Source organism: Anolis carolinensis, unplaced genomic scaffold (genome assembly GCF_035594765.1).
Source record: "Anolis carolinensis isolate JA03-04 unplaced genomic scaffold, rAnoCar3.1.pri scaffold_15, whole genome shotgun sequence".
Taxonomy (NCBI): Eukaryota; Metazoa; Chordata; class Lepidosauria; order Squamata; family Dactyloidae; genus Anolis; species Anolis carolinensis.
In genome coordinates this window covers 9,023,120-9,044,435 of record NW_026943826.1, presented here as the reverse complement: position 1 = coordinate 9,044,435, position 21,316 = coordinate 9,023,120, and the positions used below count along the sequence as shown (strand labels likewise).

The 21,316-nt window shown below is 41.6% G+C and overlaps 1 protein-coding gene across 11 annotated transcripts in view; it reads left to right on the top strand.

Annotated features, from left to right (window-relative positions):
- The window catches only part of rere (arginine-glutamic acid dipeptide repeats), a 384,137-nt gene that overhangs the window by 145,370 nt on the left and 217,451 nt on the right, over positions 1-21,316 (top strand). The gene's annotated exons all lie outside the window — the stretch shown is intronic.

The window sequence follows — 21,316 nt, the reverse complement described above, 5'->3', positions numbered from 1 at the left end:
ACAGAAACAGCCGTTCAATACACAACAATGTTATGGAGTAATTACTGTATTTACGAATTTAGCACCAAAATATCATGATGTATTGAAAACATTGACTACAAAAATGCGTTGGATAAAACCAGAACGTTGGATAAGCGAGTGTTGGATAAGTGAGACTCTACTGTACAATAAAACACATAAAATCAGAACAATTGCCACTGGAGATAAAAGGGGTAAAATATAATATAAATAATATATAATAATATATTATATAAATATAATATAATATAAATCACTATATCCAAAGCTTTAATAAAGTGCATAAACAAGTGTCAGAGAGTCAACTGGGATAATATGGGATAAGGTAAGGTAGGAAGGATTAAAGTGCTAAGAAGTAATGTCTCGGCGTAAGGGTCTATCATTTGATGTTTTTATTGCTGTGTTTTTCCATGTGTTTTATAATTATTGTGATTCTTTAATGCCTTTTAAATTTATTTGTGTGTTTTTGTAAAACTGTATACTGTATGCTGGTTTTATATCTGTAAGCCGTCCCGAGTCCCTCTGGGGAGATGGTGGCGGGGTACAAAAATAAAATAATAATAATAATAATAATATCTCACATTATTATTATTATTATTATTTAATAATAATAATATAATAATAATAATATCTCACATCACACAGTCCTAGACACTTGGGAAGTGTTCGACTTGTGGTTTTGTGAAACGAAATCTAGCATATCTATCTTGTTTGCTATGTTATACAACGTCGTTGTGTCAATAATAATAATAATTATTATTATTATTATGTTGGTGAATTAATCAAATGCACACTGTCTTCAGCTGTTTTCTCTAAGAGCTGTTCAGCAGTGGAATTTTCTGCCTCAAAGTGTAATGGAAGCTCCTAAACTGAGGCTGGATGGCCATCCGTCAGGGGTGCTTTGATTGTGTTTTTCCTTGTGTTGGACTAGATAGCCCATGTAGTCTCTTCCAACTCTATTATTCTATGATTCTGTTGTCAGGTCCCTGCTTTCTAGATTGACATTTTGAAGCGGGATCCTGTATTTGGTGTGCTTTGATTTATTTTGAAATGTTCTTAAGATTGGATTCAAAGATAGCCAGCAAAGGACCTTTCCCCAGCTGCAGCCACCTGTCTCTCAGGAAGGTAGGCTGTGTTCCTTTGATAGCTCCTGGGCTGTTTTGCTCTGGGAAAACGGAAGGAAGGATCTACTTAGGAGCTGTCAAGAGGCTGTCACTCGGCTGCTGTAGCGGCAGCGAGATGCTCTAATCCTGTCTGTGCTCTCTGGAGAGTCTCGCTACAGGAGAGGCACTTAAAAGCAAAGTGTTGAGGCCAGAGAAATGCCCTCTAGCTGGCATTGCTTGGAGGATCCCTTACATAAGTGTGCCCCCATTTGTACTCCTTGGCTAACCTTTCGCGTTCTTGTGCTTTGAACCTTGCATGGTCTTAATATGAAAGCATTGTGCCGAGCTGTGTTTGTCTGAACTGTAGTTAGTTGCCTCAAATCCTTGGGAAAAGCAGAAAAGAAACAGGAGGGCTATCCAGAAAGTAGATTACGTTTTGGAATTAAAAACGAACAAAGTATAGGAGAAAACGTTTACCATATGCAGTTGAAAGCCAGACCCAAATACCACTTCTCAACATAGTCGCCATTCAAATCTAGGCACTTATCATAGTGATGAATGAGCTTGGAAACTCCTTCACCACAAAACTCTGCCGCTTGCACCCTCAAAAAGTATAGGAGAAAACATTTACCATTTGCAGTTGAAAGCCAGACCCAAATACCACTTCTCAACATAGTCGCCATTCAAATCTAGGCACTTATCATAGCGATGAATGAGCTTGGCAACTCCTTTCCCACAAAACTCTGCCGCTTGCACCCTCAAAAAGTATAGGGGAAAACATTTACCATATGCAGTTGAAAGCCACACCCAAATACCACTTCTCAACATAGTCGCCATTCAAATCTAGGCACTTATCATAGCGATGAATGAGCTTGTTGTTGTTGTTGTTGTTGTTATATTGTCAACTTCAGCGTGGCTGAGGTCCCACTATACCGGCATGGAACCGAAACCACAAATGATGGAGTGTGTGTTATTTAGCATGGTACAAATATGTCCTTGTGGAGCCTTTTAAATTGGCAGAATATTTTTGAACTGTTTAAATGTTTGCGAAATTCAGGCTCAGCAAATAATAAGAGAAAATGACCAATCTTGGTGGCAACCCAAGTGCCAGTTAACCCCTGCTATCACTGTTTATAGCACTTTCCTGTCGATTTTATCGATTGTTTTACTGATAATTGAGGTTTTATTGGCATAATTGTTTTATTGTTGTATCATTGATATTTGATTGTTTTATTGGGCTAAGCCCCATGTAAGCCACCCTGAGTCCCTTTGGGGAGATGGGGCGGGGTATAAAAATAAACTTATTATTATTATTTTATTATGACACAGCAAACAAGATAGATATGCTGGATTTCATATCACAAAATCACAAGTCGAACACTTCCCAAGTGTCTAGGACTGTGTGATGTATTTTCGGATGATGCGTGCAGATCCCAGTAAGGTGGCCTTTTGCAGTTGGCAGATCGTGATTTTGTCAATGTCTCTTGTTTCCAAATGCCGGCTGAGATCTTTTGGCATGGCACCCAATGTGCCCATCACCACCGGGACCACCTGCACTGGTTTCTGCCAGAGTCTTTGCAGTTCAATCTTGAGGTCCTGATAGCGGCTGAGTTTTTCCTGTTGTTTTTCATCAATGCGACTGTCACCTGGGATGGAGACATCAATGATCCAAACCTTTTTCTCTTCCACAACTGTGATGTCTGGTGTGTTGTGTTCCAGAACTTTGTCAGTCTGGATTCGGAAGTCCCACAGTATCTTTGCGTGCTCATTTTCCAATACTTTTGCAGGTTTGTGATCCCACCAGTTTTTTGCTGCTGGGAGGTGGTACTTGAGGCAGAAGTTCCAATGAATCATTTGGGCCACATAGTTGTGCCTCTGTTTGTAGTCAGTCTGTGCGATTTTCTTACAGCAGCTGAGGATATGATCAATGGTTTCGTCAGTTTCCTTGCAGAGTCTGCATTTTGGGTCATCAGCTGATTTTTAGATCTTGGCCTGAATTGCATTTGTTCTGATGGCTTACTCCTGGGCTGCAAGGATCAGGCCTTCTGTCTCCTTCTTCAGGGTCCATTCATGAGCCAGAGCCAGGTCTTCTCCTTGTCAGCTTTTCCTTCAATTTTGTCAAGGAACTTTCCATGCAATGTTTTGTTGTGCCAGCTGTCAGCTCTAGTTTGTAGTGTGGCTTTCTTGTACTGGTTTTTTGTCTGCTGTGCTTTGAGGAGTTTCTGATTTTTGACTTCAATCAAAGCAGGTTCTTCACTTTGCTTGACATATTCTGCCAGGGCATGTTCTTCTTCTTTGACTGCTTGTTTTACTTGTAAGAGTCCTCTGCCCCCTGATCTTCTAGGAGATATAGCCGGTCAACATCACTGTGAGGGTGCAGGGGATGATCAATGGTCATGAGTTTTCTTGTTTTTCTGTCCAAATTGTCCAGTTCCATCTGTGTCCAGTTTATGATGCCAGCAGTATATCTTATGACAGGTATGGCCCAGGTGTTTATGGCCTTGATGGTGTTGCCTCCATTGAGCTTGCTTTTGAGAATTTTTCTGGCCCTTTGTGTGTATTCTTTGCTGACCACAGTCTTCACATGTTCATGCTTGATGTTGTACAGCTGTAATATGCCCAGGTATTTATAGGCCTCTGGCTGGTGACACTTTATTGTTTGGCCATTAGGCATATTTATCCCCTCACTTTCAATGATTTTTCCCTTCTTCAATGCCACTGTCGAACATTTGTCCAAGCCAAACTCAATGCTGATATCAGTGCTAAAAATTTGGATAGTGTTAGTCAGAGACTGGATTTCAGTTTCCGTTTTCACATACAGCTTTAGGTCATCCATGTACATCAGATGCGAAATTTTGTGAAATTTCTTAGATGTTTGATAGCCGAGATTATTATTATTATTATTATTATTATTATTATTATTATTATTATTATTATTATTACATCTACTACCTGTACTACAAAATGACGTTTGGCGGTTGTAATTGTGCTGTTCTCATACCCTATAGTCTTTCCTCGCTTTTTAACTTGCAGCAAAAAAAAGACTTCAATTAATTTTCTTCCCAAACCTTAGAACTGTTGTGTTATTCTTTGAGCTCTGCAGAGGATCACAAGGCATGTGGTCCGGCCTTTGTTTCTCGCTTTTCATGTCTCCCCGACCCGTTTGCATCCGAGGCGAGCGAAGCCAGATTTATTTTATTTTATTTACCCAGCGCCTAATTGAGCTGAGATCTCCCACCGTCCTCTGCCCTTTTGCTTTGCAAGCAAGCATTTGAACTCGGAAGCTCTGGAGGTTTCGCTTCTGCCGGCTCAATTAATTGTTAAATGTTCTCTTTATAATAATTATACATTGATGGTTTTCCTCGGCGCCTGCCAAGGAAATGGCTGAAACTCCTGTTTAATCCCGAATCCCTCTTAGATCTTCTTTAAATAATAATAAAAGAGACTCAGAGTGCTTCCTTTGAAAAGAGAGAGAAGCGCTTGGTTATGCTTTTGGTTTTTTAAGTAGTCTAACGGTATTTGAGTTTGAGGACATGAGTGAAATTGAAATGCAGGCATTTGGCTCTCGCCCTGAGAGTGATTGGCTTGTGTTTGACATTGACCCATGTGTTTGTCTTGCTTCCAGATATTGCCTTCTATTTGTTCTGACAGCTTCACCAGCTGAGAGAGGCAAATGTGCCAGAATTAAAAGAGAGAGGGAGAGAACATGAGAGCAGCTTGCACTAGAAAAATTTTGGGAGCAAGGAACCTGCCAACAAAGATTTAGCTATTCAACTAGAATCAGTAAATGAATTCCCACCCTGGGTTCCTCGCCTTCCCATCCTTTCTTTTCTGCAAGAAAAAACCCACAGACCTTCCTGTCTCTAGATTCTCTTTGCCTGTTCTCTGATTTTATCTGAAAACTGGTTCAACATTGAAAGAGTTGTCAATATTCCATGACGTGTGAACGGTTCAATTCATGGTGGAATATGATAGGTGGGATTCGTAGGTAATACTGTTAGCGAGTCCAGTTAACACCATGTGCAAAAGACTCACACCAGGCAGAGGAATTGAAAGAACAAAAGAACTTTACTTGTTGAGTTGAAGTTAAATAAACAGTTCAGCAATCGTACAATGTCCTTGTAGTTGCATAGGATCAATAACTAATCAATCAGCATTCAATATACCCAGCATAGCATATTTAAACTGCTACTTGACCGTAGCTAGAGAGCCTGTCTTTTCTGTGCTCTCCCTGCAAGCCCAGATTCCCAACTGACAAAGCCTGCCAACTGCCATCAAACCGATACATTGTTTTAGGTGTGGCTTGTCTCTCTGCAGAAAAGTCAGCTCCCTTTTTGCAGAGCTCTTTCTTTGCAAGAATCTTTCAAGGGATTTCTTTTACACACACACACACATACACATTAGCATTTTGGCACAATAAATACTACTCCAAGAAGTTCTCTTTCAGGATTGGGCAATAATAAATCTATATATTGGCCACTAAAGACTATGCCTTTTGTGGCCAAATTTGGTGTGATTTGGTTCAGTGGTTTTGTTGTTTACTCCATGGGAAAAACGTACATTACCTACAGTAGAGTCTCACTTATCCAAGCCTTGCTTATCCAAGGTTCTGGATTATCCAAGCCATTTTTGTAGTCAATGTTTCATCCTTTCTTGCCCCCCTCCCTCCTTCCCTCGCTCACTCACTCACCAGGCTGGGTCCCGACAACGACAGGAGCACTCACCGGCCTGGTGAGTGGGTGAGTGAGCCAGCGAGGGAGTGAAGATGGCTCTTTGGTGCCTTCCTTTGCTTGCCCCCCCTCACTCACTTGCTCACTCACCAGGCCGGGTCCTGGCAACGACAACAACAGCACTAGGATGTGGCCTGGTGAGTGGGTGAGTGAGTGAGCGAATGAGAGAGAGAGCATGGGTCTTTGGCGCTCTCCTTCGCTCTCCCCCCCCCCCTGGTTTGCTCACTCACTCACCAGCCAGAGTCCCGGCAATGACGGCGGCAGCACCAAGGCCTGCCCTGGTGAGTGGTGAGTGAGCAAGGGAGTGAGGATGGGTCTTTGATGCCCTCCTTCACTTGCCCCTCTCATTGACTTGCTCACTCATCAGGCCGGGTCCTGACAACGATGGCAGCAGCACCAGAACCCGGCCTAGTGAGTGAGTGAGTGAGCAAGGGAGTGAAGATGGGTCTTTGGTGCCCTCCTTCACTTGATCCCCTCACTCACTCACTCGCTCACTCACCAGGCCGGGTCCCGGCAACGATGCCAGCAGCACTAGGACCCAGCCTGGTGAGTGAGTGAGCGAATGAGGGAGTGAGGATGGGTCTTTGGTGCTCTCCTTCACTTGCTCCCCTCACTCACTCGCTCGCTCACTCACCAGGCCGGGTCCCGGCAACACTGCCAGCAGCACTAGGACCCAGCCTGGTGAGTGAGTGAGCGAATGAGGGAGTGAGGATGGGTCTTTGGTGCCCTCCTTCACTTTCTCCCCTTACTCACTCGCTCACTCACCAGGCCGGGTCACAGCAGTGACGGCAGCAGCACCAGGACCCGGCCTAGTGAGTGAGCAAGGGAGGGAGGGCAGCCCCGGACATCGGATAATACGGTGTGTCGGATGAGCAGAAATCGAATAAGCGGGACTCTACTGTAATACTCTTTCAGCATGGGACTCACTAGTTCTTCATCAAAATGGGAAATGCTTCTGGTGTGTTGAGAGACACAAAGGCTGAGCTTTGACCACCTCGGCCTCTCCTCCCTCCGCCCTCGCGCACCCTCCCTCCCCAGCAGCCCTAATGTGGCAGGCGTTGTTCTGGCTTTTAAAATATGGAGCAGCTGCTAATGCCTGACAGATGGTGCCTCTCGTAAGAACTGATAAATGGAGGTTGATCCTTCAAACCAGCTCTTTTAACTTTCAAGCTATCTGCACATATATTTTTCATTAAATAAAGCAAACACAATCTCAGGGAAGGAGGGAGACGGCAAAGCCAATTAGGGAAACTGTTTGTAAGTTTCATCCAGGATAATTTTTTTGGACTTGTGTGTATGTGTGAGCGTTTCCTCCTTTCTCTCCATGTTACCTGTGTTGTGTGAAATTTCTGGATTCATGAGCTCCAGTGAATTATGTATAGAATTTAAGGAGGCAGTGCCATGTTTCCCTGTGTTGTTAAAATGCGAAGTATGGAACCTTGCGCTGACGGGGAAGCCTTAGCATTGAACGGTTGTGTTGTTAAAGTACGAAGTATGGAACTCTGCGCAGACGGGGAAGCCTTAGCATTGAACGGTTGTGTTGTTAAAGTCCGAAGTATGGAATCCTGCGCAGACGGGGAAGCCTTAACATTGAACGGTTGTGTTGTTAAAGGGCGAAGTATGGAACCCTGCGCAGACGGGGAAGCCTTAGCATTGAACGGTTGTGTTGTTAAAGTGTGAAGTATGGAACCCTGCGCAGACAGGGAAGCCTTAGCATTGAACGGTTGTGTTGTTAAAGTGTGAAGTATGGAACCCTGCGCAGACGGGGAAGCCTTAGCATTGAACGGTTGTGTTGTTAAAGCGCGAAGTATGGAACCCTGTGCAGAGGGGGAAGCCTTAGCATTGAACGATTGTGTTGTTAAAGTGTGAAGTATGGAACCCTGCGCAGACGGGGAAGCCTGAGCATTGAACGGTTGTGTTGTTAAAGTGCAAAGTATGGAACCCTGCGCAGACGGGGAAGCCTGATCATTGAATGGTTGTGTTGTTAAAGTGCAAAGTATGGAACCCTGTGCAGACAGTCGGTCAATGCGACTTAAGCAACGTGCAGTCACTGAATTCTTGACAGCAGAAGGTATCGCCGCAAAGGAAATTTATCAGAGAATGCAAGCTGTTTATGGGGATTGTGTTGATGTGAGTCCTGTGCGTCATTGGGCGAGTAAGTTTAAAGATGTTGAGGTGGGAACATCTGACTTATGTGACAAATAAAGAGTTGGACGTTCTGTGACAGCAACCACCGAGTTTCACAAGCAAAGGGTTGACAGGTTGATTCAGGATGATCGTTGTATCACTCAGAGAGAAATCTCAATCATCATCGGCATTTCACAAGAACGTGTGTCACATTATTGCTTTGCTTGGCTATCGGAAGTTGAGAGAACTGTCAGACGTGGGTTGCAGAAACCGAGTGTCGACTTCTTTTGTGACGGCTTCAGAAAACTTGTTCATCGTTGGCAGAAATGTATCCAATTGTCTGGTGTGTTGGTGTATTTTGGTGTAAGGGTGAAATGTTGAATCAAGTGTTTTGCTGTTGGGTTTTTGCAAGTGTGTATTCCGGCATGCTTTCCAGCAGCACACGGGTTAATGGCAGGCCAGCTTGAATGATAGCCTGCCTAGCCAATAGGTCAAGCCTTCCGGTCTCAGAAGTGCAGACGGGACGTTCGTCATTCTGCTATGGAATGTAGATGTTGCCTGCAGAACATCTTGCTTTACCTTTGCTTAGGGAAGCATGGGTCCTATGAGCGATGGACTTTGTAGTTGTATATAGTTTGTACATAATAAAGCATTAGAACCGCTGTGATAAGCTGAATTACGACTGTGGTGTCGTTTGTCGGTGCTGCTTAGCCAGATGCTTAAGCAGTCTGATGGAGAATGGATTGGTGAGAGGCCTGGCTCACCAATAAATCAGGGTGGTTCGGAGCTAATTAAACCCCTGACATGGTGATGATGTGGAAAAGTGAATAGTGGTAGTTAAAGAGCACATTTTAAGGATTATTTCTGCATATGATTTATTAAAATACTCCCATCCAAACCCAAGTAACGAAGGTGGAGACATTCCTTTTCATTCAATCGTCTGATGTTTGCCAGACTACAACACTCGGAAAGTAGTGGACAGCAGCTTTCAAACAGAAGTTGGATCTCGTCCTGTTTAACTAGCGCTTTCTGAATTACCTAAGGGTAGGCCTACATGATCTTTCCAAGGTTACAATTCTGTTATTCATTTGTAGTCGAAGCAGACCTTCATGGTTCTCCATTGGCTCACCAGGGAGAGCTGCGATTTCCTTTAGTGCCTGGGGCTGTTATTAAACCGAAGACCATGACTTAGCTTGCGGATAGGTGGACTGGAGTGAAAGTGAACTGGGAGCAGAAGGTACAGGAGAAAGAGCAGTGGAGTGTGGGAAGTTGGCGGGATCAGAAACCCGGGGTGAGTAAAAATCAGCGATGCAGTGGCATGTGTTCAAGTGGAAACACTCATTATGCTCACTCCCAAGCCATGCCTTTTCAGCATCAAAACGGAGCTTGTTTGGGATTTACTCCCAAGTGGAGTTAGCTATATAAATATATCTGAACTGCAATGGGTTGTATTTACAGTTACAGCCTATTATTTCCTTTGTCTGCAGACTGTGTGGCTTGGTTTACTTGAGTTGTCTCCGGCTGAGTTTTCCCATAGCAGTGTGTTTACTAGGCATGTCCGATCGATGAAAAAAAGTTTCAATTCTCGTTTCTAATTTAGGGGGCGCTGGCGCTTCGATATAGAAAGTATTTCCGATTTTTTCACCCTAAAATTTCGGATATTTCCGAAAATTCGTAATGATTCTAAATGTTTCTAAAATGATGGACGTGCATGCGCAATTGCTACACACCGGCCTTGTATGGCAATTTTCCATGTGGACGCAGAGGACGTTAGCCCCCACCTTTGCGTCCATCGTGGAAGCTTCTGATTGGCCGGGAAGCGGCAGCCATGTTAGGCTGCGCTAAGCTCCTATTCAAGGTAGGTTGCAAAAACAATTTTTTTAAAAAAATATTTTTAAAAATATATTTTAAATTTTTTTGGGGGGGGGGGGAATTAACGAAACATTAAGAGACAATTAGAGAATGGGCCAACAATGGTTCGAATTACATTGCTGGTTGCGCTGTGAGACAATGTCTCGGAATGCGTATCAAAAAGCGAGAACAATCCGAAATAATTCCGATATACAATTCAAAACGATTTTTTGGACATGTCTAGTGTTTACCTTCTACTACAGATTCCTAAGTTTTGGGTCTCATTTTTTAGGATAGAACACAATCTGACATGTCTTTTCATGTACAGTAGAGTCTCACTTATCCAAGCTAAACGGGCCGGCAGAACCTTGGATAAGCTAATTTCTTGGATAATAAGGAGGGATTAAGGAAAAGCCTATTAAACATCAAATTAGGTTATGATTTTACAAATTAAGCACCAAAACATCATGTTATAAAACAAATTTGACAGAAAAGTAGTTCAATACGCAGTAATGCTATGTAGTAATTACTGTATTTACGAATTTTGCACCAAAATATCACGATATATTGAAAACATTGACTAGAAAAATGTGTTGGATAATCCAAAACGTTGGATAAGCGAGTGTTGGATAAGTGAGACTCTACTATATTAATAATAACAACAAATAGAGTAAAATAAATGTAATAGTAGCAACAATAATAGAGAAAAATAATAAATGTAATCATACCACTAATAATAGAGAAAAATAATAATGTACCATATATTCGCGAATATAAGCTGACCCAAATATAAGCCAATCTGTCCTTATTATCTGTCCTTATTATCCAACATATTCGCTTATCCAACGTTCTGCCGGCCCGTTTACGTTGGATAAGCGAGACTCTACTGTAGTAATATTACATGTAATATAAATATACAATTATAATAGTGTATTATTATTATATTGTATTACATTATAATATTATTATCAATATTATATGTATATACAATGTATTATATTATTAGTTTAGCATAGTATAGGTATATAAACGCCACTTGCTTAGTTTCCAACAGACCTCACAACCTCTGAGGATGCCTGCCATAGATGTGGGCGAAACGTCAGGAGAGAATGCTTCTGGAACACATCCATACAGCCCGGAATACTCACAGCAACCCAGTGATTCCGGCCATGAAAGCCTTTGACAACACATGTCAAAATAACTTCATTTCATAAAATGCTATCATAGTTGAGCAGCATCTTTGTAGAGCTCGCCTTCAGCCTATTTTCACAGACTACCATAGCAATCTTTCTTCTTTTGTTTTGTTTGCACCTTGGATGTTTGCTGAACAAAGACTGCTTAAGCCACCTGAAATGCAATCTTCAGGTTTTCATTAGAAATGCAAACAATCTAACAAAGCTTTAAAGTTTAAGCTGCTAGCTGAAATAGGGCTGTCGGAAAGAAAGAGAGGAAAGTTCCCAGAACCTGCAGATTATTTTCCTCAGGTTCTTTTCTTTATTTCTCTTTCTAAATTATGTTTACATTTGCATCTACTCTTCATATTTTTAGGAGCTGTGGTGTTGCAATGGGTTAAACCCTTGTGCCGGCTGAACTGCTGACCTGAAGGTTGGGTTGCTGACCTGACGGTCGCCAGTTCACATCCGCAAGATGGAGTGAGCTCCCATTGTTAGCTCCAGCTTGCTGGCCTTGATTGTTTCCTGTCTGGAATTCCCCTGTTTTCAGAGTGTTGTTCTTTATTTACTGTCCTGATTTTAGAGTTTATATTGTTCTGCATTATTATACTACAGTAATTATTATATATGATATTTATAATCCTATATTATCTGCTTAGAACTTGATTATACTATGAGGCCCCTTCAACACATGTGTATAAAATCCACACATATAATATTGATAATAATGTAATACAATATAATAATAATACATTATTATATTTGTATATTTATATTACATGTAATATTACTAATATTACAATATAGTGGTATACTACAATATAGTAATATATAATGCTTATATTGTGCTATACTAATAATAATCCATTATATGGCAGTGTGGGCCCAAGATAGTCCAATTCAAAAAGATACTATGGATTATCTGCCTTGTCATTCTGTGTTATATAGCTGTGTGGAAAGGCCTTGAGTCTATACTGCCATATAATCCAGTTCAAATCTGATAATCTATATTTTATAAGCAGTGTGGAAGAGACCTAAGTGAACCTTGGCAATCGCTCGGCACCATTGTGGCCAAGGGGACAAAGTGGGCAGGGCCTAAAGGAGGCGGGGCCTATCCTTCTGACTGGCAGCCAGGGTTGAAAACGGCTCTTCCTCATCACCTAATTTGGACTTTATTTTTCTAGGGTTTTTTGTTTGAAAGACATAGATTGGATGTCTTATGTTTTTTTGTGGCCAAATTGGGTGTGATTTGTTTCAGCGGTTTTGTTGTTTACTCAGTCCTACAAACGTACATTACCTTTTTCTATATATAGATTACTAGCTGTGCCCGGCCACGCGTTGCTGTGGCATTGTCTGGTGGTGTTGGTGAGAAATGGTTGAGGTAGTGGTGGTATTGAATATCTGTTGTATGGTTGTCTTTATGTTTAGTATGCATTTGGTTGTTTGTGTACTGTGAAAGTGGTGAGGATAGAGGACACTGTTTATGTTGGATTAGTGAGACTCTACTGTATATTTATAATCTTATATTATCTGCCTAGAACTGCCCCTTCTACACAGCTGTATAAAATGCACACTGAAGTGAATTATCTGGCAGTGTGGACTCAAGATAATCCAGTTCAAAGCAGATAATATAAGATTCTAAATAGGTAATATGGCTATGTGGAAGGGCCTTGAGTCTACATATAATCCAGTTAAAATCAGATAATCTGTATCTTATAGGCAGTGTGGAAGAGGCCTGAGGCCTAACTGTGCCTGTCTCCTGGACTAAGTAGGTTGCTAAGAGACCAAGTGGGCGGAACTTAGCCCTCTAACTGGCAGCAATTGGATAAAAGCAATTATTCCTCTCTCTCTAATTAAGACTTTATTTTTCTTTTCTTTTTGTTGTATCAACCTAGAGCCGTGGATGATGGGTTGTGTTGTCAAATTTCGAGGTTGGGGGGCCTGTAGTTTTGTTGTTTTGTGCGTCGCCGTGATGCCATCACTCTTTTATATATATAGACTAGCTTTGCCCGGCCACGCATTGCTGTGGCTTCTGCTTTCAGAGTGTTGCTCTTTATTTACTGTCCTGATTTTAGAGATTATATTGTTCTGTATTATTATTAATCACTTTGAATGCGATTTCCTGCTTCTTGGCAGAATGGCGTTGGACTGGATGGCCCATGAGGTCTCTTCCAACTCTACTATTCTATGATTCTATATCACAGTAATTATTACATATTATATTTATAATCTTATATTATCTGCTTAGAACTGGATTATATGAGGCCCCTTCTTCACAGCTGTATAAAATGCACACTGCAGTGGATTATATGGAAGTGTGGAGTCCAGATAATCCAGAGCAAACTAGATAATCTGTGGAACAGGCCGAGGCCTAAGTCTGCCTGTCCCCTGGGCTGAGTTGGTTGCTAGGAGACCAAGTGGGCAGAGATTAGTCCTCTAACTGGCAGCAATTGGATAAAAACAATTATTGCTCTCCCTCTAATTAGGACTTTATTTTTCTTTTCTTTTTGTTGTATCAACCTAGAGGCGTGGATGATGGGTTGTGTTGTCCAATTTCGAGGTTGGGGGGCCTGTAGTTTTGTTGTTTTGTGCGTCGCCGTGATGCCATCACTCTTTTATATATATAGATTATTATTAGTCTGTAGCTACACATTACAGCCATAAATGCACAAGTTTGCTAGTCCACAGAAATGTTGTTTTATCCCTTTATCTATTCCATTCTTTCGTCGTAACAGTGGCCTTAATGAAGAACCATCTCGCAATTGGAGATGAAGCAAGGTCGGCAGCCTGCAGTTGAGTCTTAGGGCTTGTTAAAGGGATGACCATACTGAAGATTGCAGCCCGGCAGTTTCTAGTTGGATAAAAAATAAAACCTTTTAGTGCCTCCCTGAGCCTTGGGAACCAGGTGCTTTTAACTCGCTTCCTTTTCCTTCCCCTTTTGCCTCTCAGCTGTCAGCAGTTTGCATGAAAATCGGGCCGAGCTGTCAGAACTGGAAACAATATACTAGATCAAAACGTACATTAGTTTTGCAGTGGGAGCCTTACAAAATAGCATGGAAAGCGGAGGAGAAGGAGAAGAAATAATTGGAGTGGGAAATCATGTCGCTTGATGCTGGAACCAGAGCACGGTGGCTTTCATAAAACGGGGCGCTCCAGACTACAATTAACTGTCATTAATTTTGTTGAATAGAAATATGTTCCATTTACTGTACAATCAGGAGCCAGGCTTGAATGAGTTTAAATTGATGAAATCTAAATTATACTGACAGTCCATTAAACATCAACAGCAGCAGCGGCATCAAGCCCCCTTGCAAGGAAATGGATTTCCTTCGGAGACCAGTTTATAATAAAACTAGGTGTGCCCGGCCACGCGTTGCTGTGGCAAAGTGTAGTGGTATGGGAAATAAAGTATCGAGGAATTGGCGGTAGTTAGTATACGTTATTTCCGAAAGCTTGTGAATATACAATATTTCTGGTTGTCGAAGGCTTTCATGGCCGGGATCACAGGGGTGTTGTATGTTTTCCAGGCTGTCTGGACATGTTCCAGAAGTATTCTCTCCTGACGTTTCGCCCACATCTATGGCAGGCATCCTCAGAGGTTGTGAGGAATATATGTCCATGTTCCAGAAGTATTCTCTCCTGACGTTTCGCCCACATCTATGGCAGGCATCCTCAGAGGTTGTGAGGAATATATGTCCATGTTCCAGAAGTATTCTCTCCTGACGTTTCGCCCACATCTATGGCAGGCATCCTCAGAGGTTGTGAGGAATATATGTCCATGTTCCATAAGTATTCTCTCCTGACGTTTCGCCCACATCTATGGCAGGCATCCTCAGAGGTTGTGAGGAATATATGTCCATGTTCCAGAAGTATTCTCTCCTGACGTTTCGCCCACATCTATGGCAGGCATCCTCAGAGGTTGTGAGGAATATATGTCCATGTTCCAGAAGTATTCTCTCCTGACGTTTCGCCCACATCTATGGCAGGCATCCTCAGAGGTTGTGAGGAATATATGTCCATGTTCCATAAGTATTCTCTCCTGACGTTTCGCCCACATCTATGGCAGGCATCCTCAGAGGTTGTGAGGAATATATGTCCATGTTCCAGAAGTATTCTCTCCTGACGTTTCGCCCACATCTATGGCAGGCATCCTCAGAGGTTGTGAGGAATATATGTCCATGTTCCAGAAGTATTCTCTCCTGACGTTTCGCTCACATCTATGGCAGGCATCCTCAGAGGTTGTGAGGAATATATGTCCATGTTCCAGAAGCATTCTCTCCTGACGTTTCGCCCACATCTATGGCAGGCATCCTCAGAGGATGTGAGGAATCTATGTCCATGTTCCAGAAGTATTCTCTCCTGACGTTTCGCCCACATCTATGGCAGGCATCCTCAGAGGTTGTGAGGAATATATGTCCATGTTCCAGAAGTATTCTCTCCTGACGTTTCGCCCACATCTATGGCAGGCATCCTCAGAGGTTGTGAGGAATATATGTCCATGTTCCAGAAGTATTCTCTCCTGACGTTTCACCCACATCTATGGCAGGCATCTTCAGAGGTTGTGGTTCTGGTTGCTCCTTTTTTTTTGTCTGTTGGAGGCAAGTATTAATGCTGCAGTTAACCAAAATGATTAGCATGTAATGGCCTTTCAACTTCAAAGCCTGGCTGCCTCCTCCCTGGGGAAATCTTTTGTTGGGAGGTGTTAGCCGGCCCTGATTTGTTTCATGTCTGGAATTCCCCTGTTTTCAAAGTGTTGTTCTTTATTTACTGTTCTGATTTTAGAGATTACAGTCATTTTTATATATTATACTAGCTGTGCCCGGCCACGCGTTGCTGTGGCAAAGTGGTGGTGGTATTGGTTAAAAATTGTTGTGTAATTTTTATTTGACGTTATTTGTATTTTTTAATTAATTTTATTGTAAGTTATCTTTTTCTTTATTATATTTTATTATTTTCTTGTGTTATTTTTAGTTATTTTCTGTTATTGTAGTATTTTATTGTATTAATTTTTAGTGTTTTTTATTATTTTTTATTGGGTTGCTAGGAGACCAAGTTGGAGGAGCTTAGCCTTCTAACTAGCAGCAATTGGATAAAAGCAACTATTCCTCTCCCTCTAATTAGGACTTTATTTTTCTTTTCTTTTTGTTGTATCAACCTAGAGGCGTGGATGATGGGTTGTGTTGTGAATCTTCGAGGTTGTGGGGCGTTTAGTTTAGTTGTTTTGTCCGGTACCGGGATTCCATTACCCTTTTATATATATATATAGATTTAAAATCTTGTACAGTAGAGTCTCACTTATCCAAGCTTCGCTCATCCAAGCTTCTGGATTATCCAAGCCATTTTTGTAGTCAATGATTTCAATAAATCGTGATACTTTGGTGCTAAATTTGTAGATACTGTAATTACAACATAACATTCCTACGTATTGAACTACTTTTTCTGTCAAATTTGTTGTATAACATGATGTGTTTGGTGCTTAATTTGTAAAATCATAACCTAATTTGATGTTTAATAGGCTTTTCCTTAATCCCTCCTTATTATCCAAGATATTCTCTTATCCAAGGTTCTGCCGGCCCGTTTAGCTTGGATAAGTGAGACTCTACTGTATTATTAGCTTTGAACTGGATTATATGAGACCACTTCTACACAACTGTATAAAATCCACATTGAACTGGATTATATGTCAGTGTGGGCCCAAGATAGTCCACTTCAAAGCAGATAATATAAGATTATAAATGGGTAATATAGCTGTGTGGAAGGGCCTTGAGTCTACACTGCCATATAATCCAGTTCAAATCAGATAATCTGTATTTTATAGGCAGCGTGGAAGAGGCATAATGCTACGACATGAAGTGGGCGAGGCCTAAAGGGGGCGGGGCCTACCCTTCTTACTGGCAGCCAAGGGGAGAACGGCTCTTCCTCGTCCTCTGTAATTTGGACTTCATTTTTCTAGGTTTTTTATTGAAAGACATAGATTGGATGACTATGTCTTTTGTGGCCAAATTTGATGTGATTTGGTTCAGTGGTTTTGTTGTTTACTCCATGGGAAAAACACACATTAAATTTTGTATATATATATATAGATCATTTTGTGGAATAAGCACTGCCACAGAGGCACTGGTTGTCCTGTGTCTTTCTAGCAAAAGGCAGCAAATTGGTAGAGCCTTCCAGAGCAAGGGCCAGGATCTCAGAGCATTGTTTGCTTGACAAGGAGCCGGCAGTGTTGCTTGCTTCAAATCAGCTTGGCAGGAAATGAGGACACTGAGAGATCAGACTAGCAATTTGTTTGTTGTCAACCGAGTGGGTGGCGGAGAGGAAAGGAAGGAGACACATTTTACACCTCCTTCCCTGTCACTCGGGCAATTTCTCTCTCCCCTCCTGAGGAAATAAATACAGATTCCTCACCCCTCCCAATGGATTGTGTGCCTTCCTTCTCATTTTGTCTTATCTGAAGACCTGCTTTGCTTGTGAGAAGAGCAGTACCGTGTTCCCTCGCGTATCGCGGGCATTACGTTCCAGTACCACGTGCAATATGTGAAAATCCACGAAGTAGGGACACTACATTTATTTTAATATTTATACTTTTATTCTCGCAATTGTAATATTACTTACTTAGGCAATCCCTCGTAGGCTCTAGTTTGTAGTGTGGCTTTCTTGTACTGATTCTTTGTCTGCTGTGCTTTGAGGAGTTTCTGATTTCTGACTTCAATCAAAGCAGGTTCTTCACTTTGCTTTCCATATTCTGCCAGGGCATGTTCTTCTTCTTGGACTGCTTGTTTTACTTGCAAGAGTCCTCTGCCCCCTGATCTTCGAGGCAGATATAGCCGGTCAACATCACTGCGAGGGTGCAGTGAATGATGAATGGTCATGAGTTTTCTTGTTTTTCTGTCCAAATTGTCAATTTCCACCTGTGTCCAGTTTATAATGCCAGCAGTGTATCTTATGACAGGTATGGCCCAAGTGTTTATGGCCTTGATCATTACTATTATTATTTTATTATGACACAACAAACAAGATAGACATGCTGGATTTCGTATCACAAAATCACAAACGCTTCCCAAGTGTCTAGGACTGTGTGATGTATTTTCGGATGATGCGCGCAGATCCCAGTAGGGTGCCCTTTTGCAGTTGACAGATCGCAATTTTGTCAATGTCTATTGTTTCCAAATGCCGGCTGAGATCTTTTGGCACGGCACCCAATGTGCCGATCACCACCGGGACCACCTGCACTGGTTTCTGCCAGAGTCTTTGAAGTTGAGGTCCTGATAGCGGCTGAGTTTTCCTGTTGTTTTTCGTCAATGTGACTGTCACCTGGGATGGCAACATCAATGATCCAAACCTTTTTCTTCACCACAACTGTGATGTCTGGTGTGTTGTGTTCCAGAACTTTGTCAGTCTGGATTCTGAAGTCCCACAGTATCTTTGCGTGCTCATTTTCCAGTACTTTTGCAGGTTTGTGATCCCACCAGTTCTTTGCTGCTGGCAGGTGGTACTTGAGGCATAAGTTCCAATGGATCATTTGGGCCACATAGTTGTGCCTCTGTTTGTAGTCTGTCTGTGCGATTTTCTTACAGCAGCTGAGGATGTCATCAATGGTTTCGTTGGATTCCTTGCAGAGTCTGCATTTTGGGTCATCAGCTGATTTTTCGGTCTTGGCCTGAATTGCCTTTGTCCTGATGGCTTGCTCCTGGGCTGCAAGGATCAGGCCTTCTGTCTCCTTCTTCAGGGTCCCATTCGTGAGCCAGAGCCAGCTTTTCCTGCGATTTTGTCAAGGAACTTTCCATGCAATGTTTTGTTGTGCCAGCTGTCAGCTCTAGTTTGTAGTGCGGTTTTCTTGTACTGATTCTTTGTGTGCTGTGCTTTGAGGAGTTTCTGATTTTTGACTTCAATCAAAGCAGGTTCTTCACTTTGCTTTACATATTCTGCCAGGGCATGTTCTTCTTCTTTGACTGCTTGTTTTGCTTGTAAGAGTCCTCTGCCCCTGATCTTTTAGGCAGATATAGCCTAATATTATTATTATTATTATTATAGCCTATTATTATTATTATTATTATTATTATTATTATTATTATTATTTCTAGTTTCATTGAGGAAAGAGGAGCAGGGCTTCTTTGAGACTGTTGTGTGTTCTGCAGCAGAGACTTCCAGCCTTCGGGTCTCTTTGCTGCTCTCTTACTTCAGTAAGCAACTAGCTAAAGGCTTGGCAATGCAAAAATGTACATGTTCTAAGGAACAAGCTTCTCTCAAGCAATTAAAAGTGGGTTTTTAAAAAATGTGGTATCAACAGAATGTGGCACCTAAAAGTGGGGGGAGTTGCTTAATAGCATGCCAGGAGTAGATGCTTTCATTATTGCCATTACCACAGCTACAGATGAAGTTAATTGCCTTGGACTGCTCACCGATCTTGATAAATAGAATGTTGCTGGCCTCTGCACAGCAGAAAGCGCAGCAGCAAGAAGGCCGGCTGAAATGCCTCTCTCTCTGGCAGGGTGTGCATTGGTGAATAGACCTTTTGTTGTTGGCTTAATAGCAAAAAGATGTGTACACGGCGATCCCTGATTCTTTCCAGAACATTCGCCGATTGGCTTCCTTAGGGTGTGTCATCCCTAAGTGTAAATGCTGTTCAGATTGTTAATTGTGTACCAATAAAATGTGACACAGTTGTGGCCCCTTCTGTGAGCATTAGAACAGAGAGCAGGAGGAAGGGAGGAGGAATCTGTGGGGCTATGAAATGCATGCCTTGCAGCCAGGGATGCTTTTAGCAGACCTTTGAAAGCTGAGAGTATGAGCCTTCAGTAGACAGCAGGGGGTTATTGGTGTCTTTCAAGAAAAGTTGTTGTTTTTTCTCCTCTGTGGAGAGCCTGAGGGGTTCTGTGTTTGGATGATGCAAGCTTGAGCTATTATACTAGCTAAAACCCAAGAGGCACATAATTGGATTGCGTTTGCTCTGTGTGTATGCATTAGCGCATGTGTGTGCCTGTGTGTTTTGGAGAGCTTGGTGGGCTTTGAAAGATGGCGGGTTGCTTTCTTACTTTTCTCCTGATGTTTCTTCTGAGCGTTTACTATCTGTTTTAAAATCTATATATATATAAAAGGGTAATGAAATTTCGGCCTAGGACAAAACAACAAAGCTACACATCCCAGAAACACTAAACTTGGCAGCACAACCCCTCACCCATGCCTCTACGTTCATACAACAAAAAGAAAAGAAAAATAAAGTCCTAATTAGAGGGAGAGGAATAATTGTTTTTATTCCAGTTGCTGCCAGTTAGAAGGCTAAGCTCCTCCCACTTGGTCTCCTAGCAACCCACTCAGCCCAGGGGACAGGCAGAGTTAGGCCTCACTTAGGCCTCTTCCACACTGCCTATAAAATACAGATTATCTGATTTTAACTGGATTATATGGCAGTGTAGACTCAAGGCCCTTCCACATAGCTATATAACCCATTTATAATCTTATATTATCTGCTTTGCACTGGATTATCTGGACTCCACACTGCCATATAATCCACTTCAGTGTGCATTTTATACAGCTGTGTAGAAGGGGCCTCATATAATCCAGTTCTAAGCAGATAATATAAGATACTTTATTTCCCATACCACCATACTTCGCCACAGCAACGTGTGGCCGGGCACAGCTAGTCTATATATATAAAAGAGTAATAGAATCACGGCACCAGACAAAACAACAAAACTACAGGCCCCCCAACCTCGAAATTTGAGAACACAACCTATCATCCATGCCTCTAGGTTGATACAACAAAAAGAAAAGAAAAATAAAGTCCTAATTAGAGGGAGAGGAATAATTGCTTTTATCCAATTGCTGCCAGTTAGAAGGCTAAGCTCCTCCAACTTGGTCTCCTAGCAACCCAATCAAAAATAATAAAAAACACTAAAAAATAATTAAAAACACTAAAAAATTAATACAGTAAAATACTATAATAACAGAAAATAACGAAAAATAATACAAGAAAATAATAAAATATAATAAATAAAAAGATAACTTACAATAAAATTACAGTAGACTCTCACTTATCCAACACTCACTTATCCAATGTTCTGGATTATCCAATGCATTTTTGTAGTCAATGTTTTCAATACATCGTGATATTTTGGTGCTAAATTCGAAATACAGTAATTACTACATAGCATTACTGCATATTGAACTACTTTTTCTGTCAAATTTGTTGTCTAACATGATGTTTTGGTGCTTAATTTGTAAAATCATAACCTAATTTAATGTTTAATAGGCTTTTCCTTAATCTCTCCTTATTATCCAACATATTCGCTTATCCAACGTTTATGTTGGATAAGTG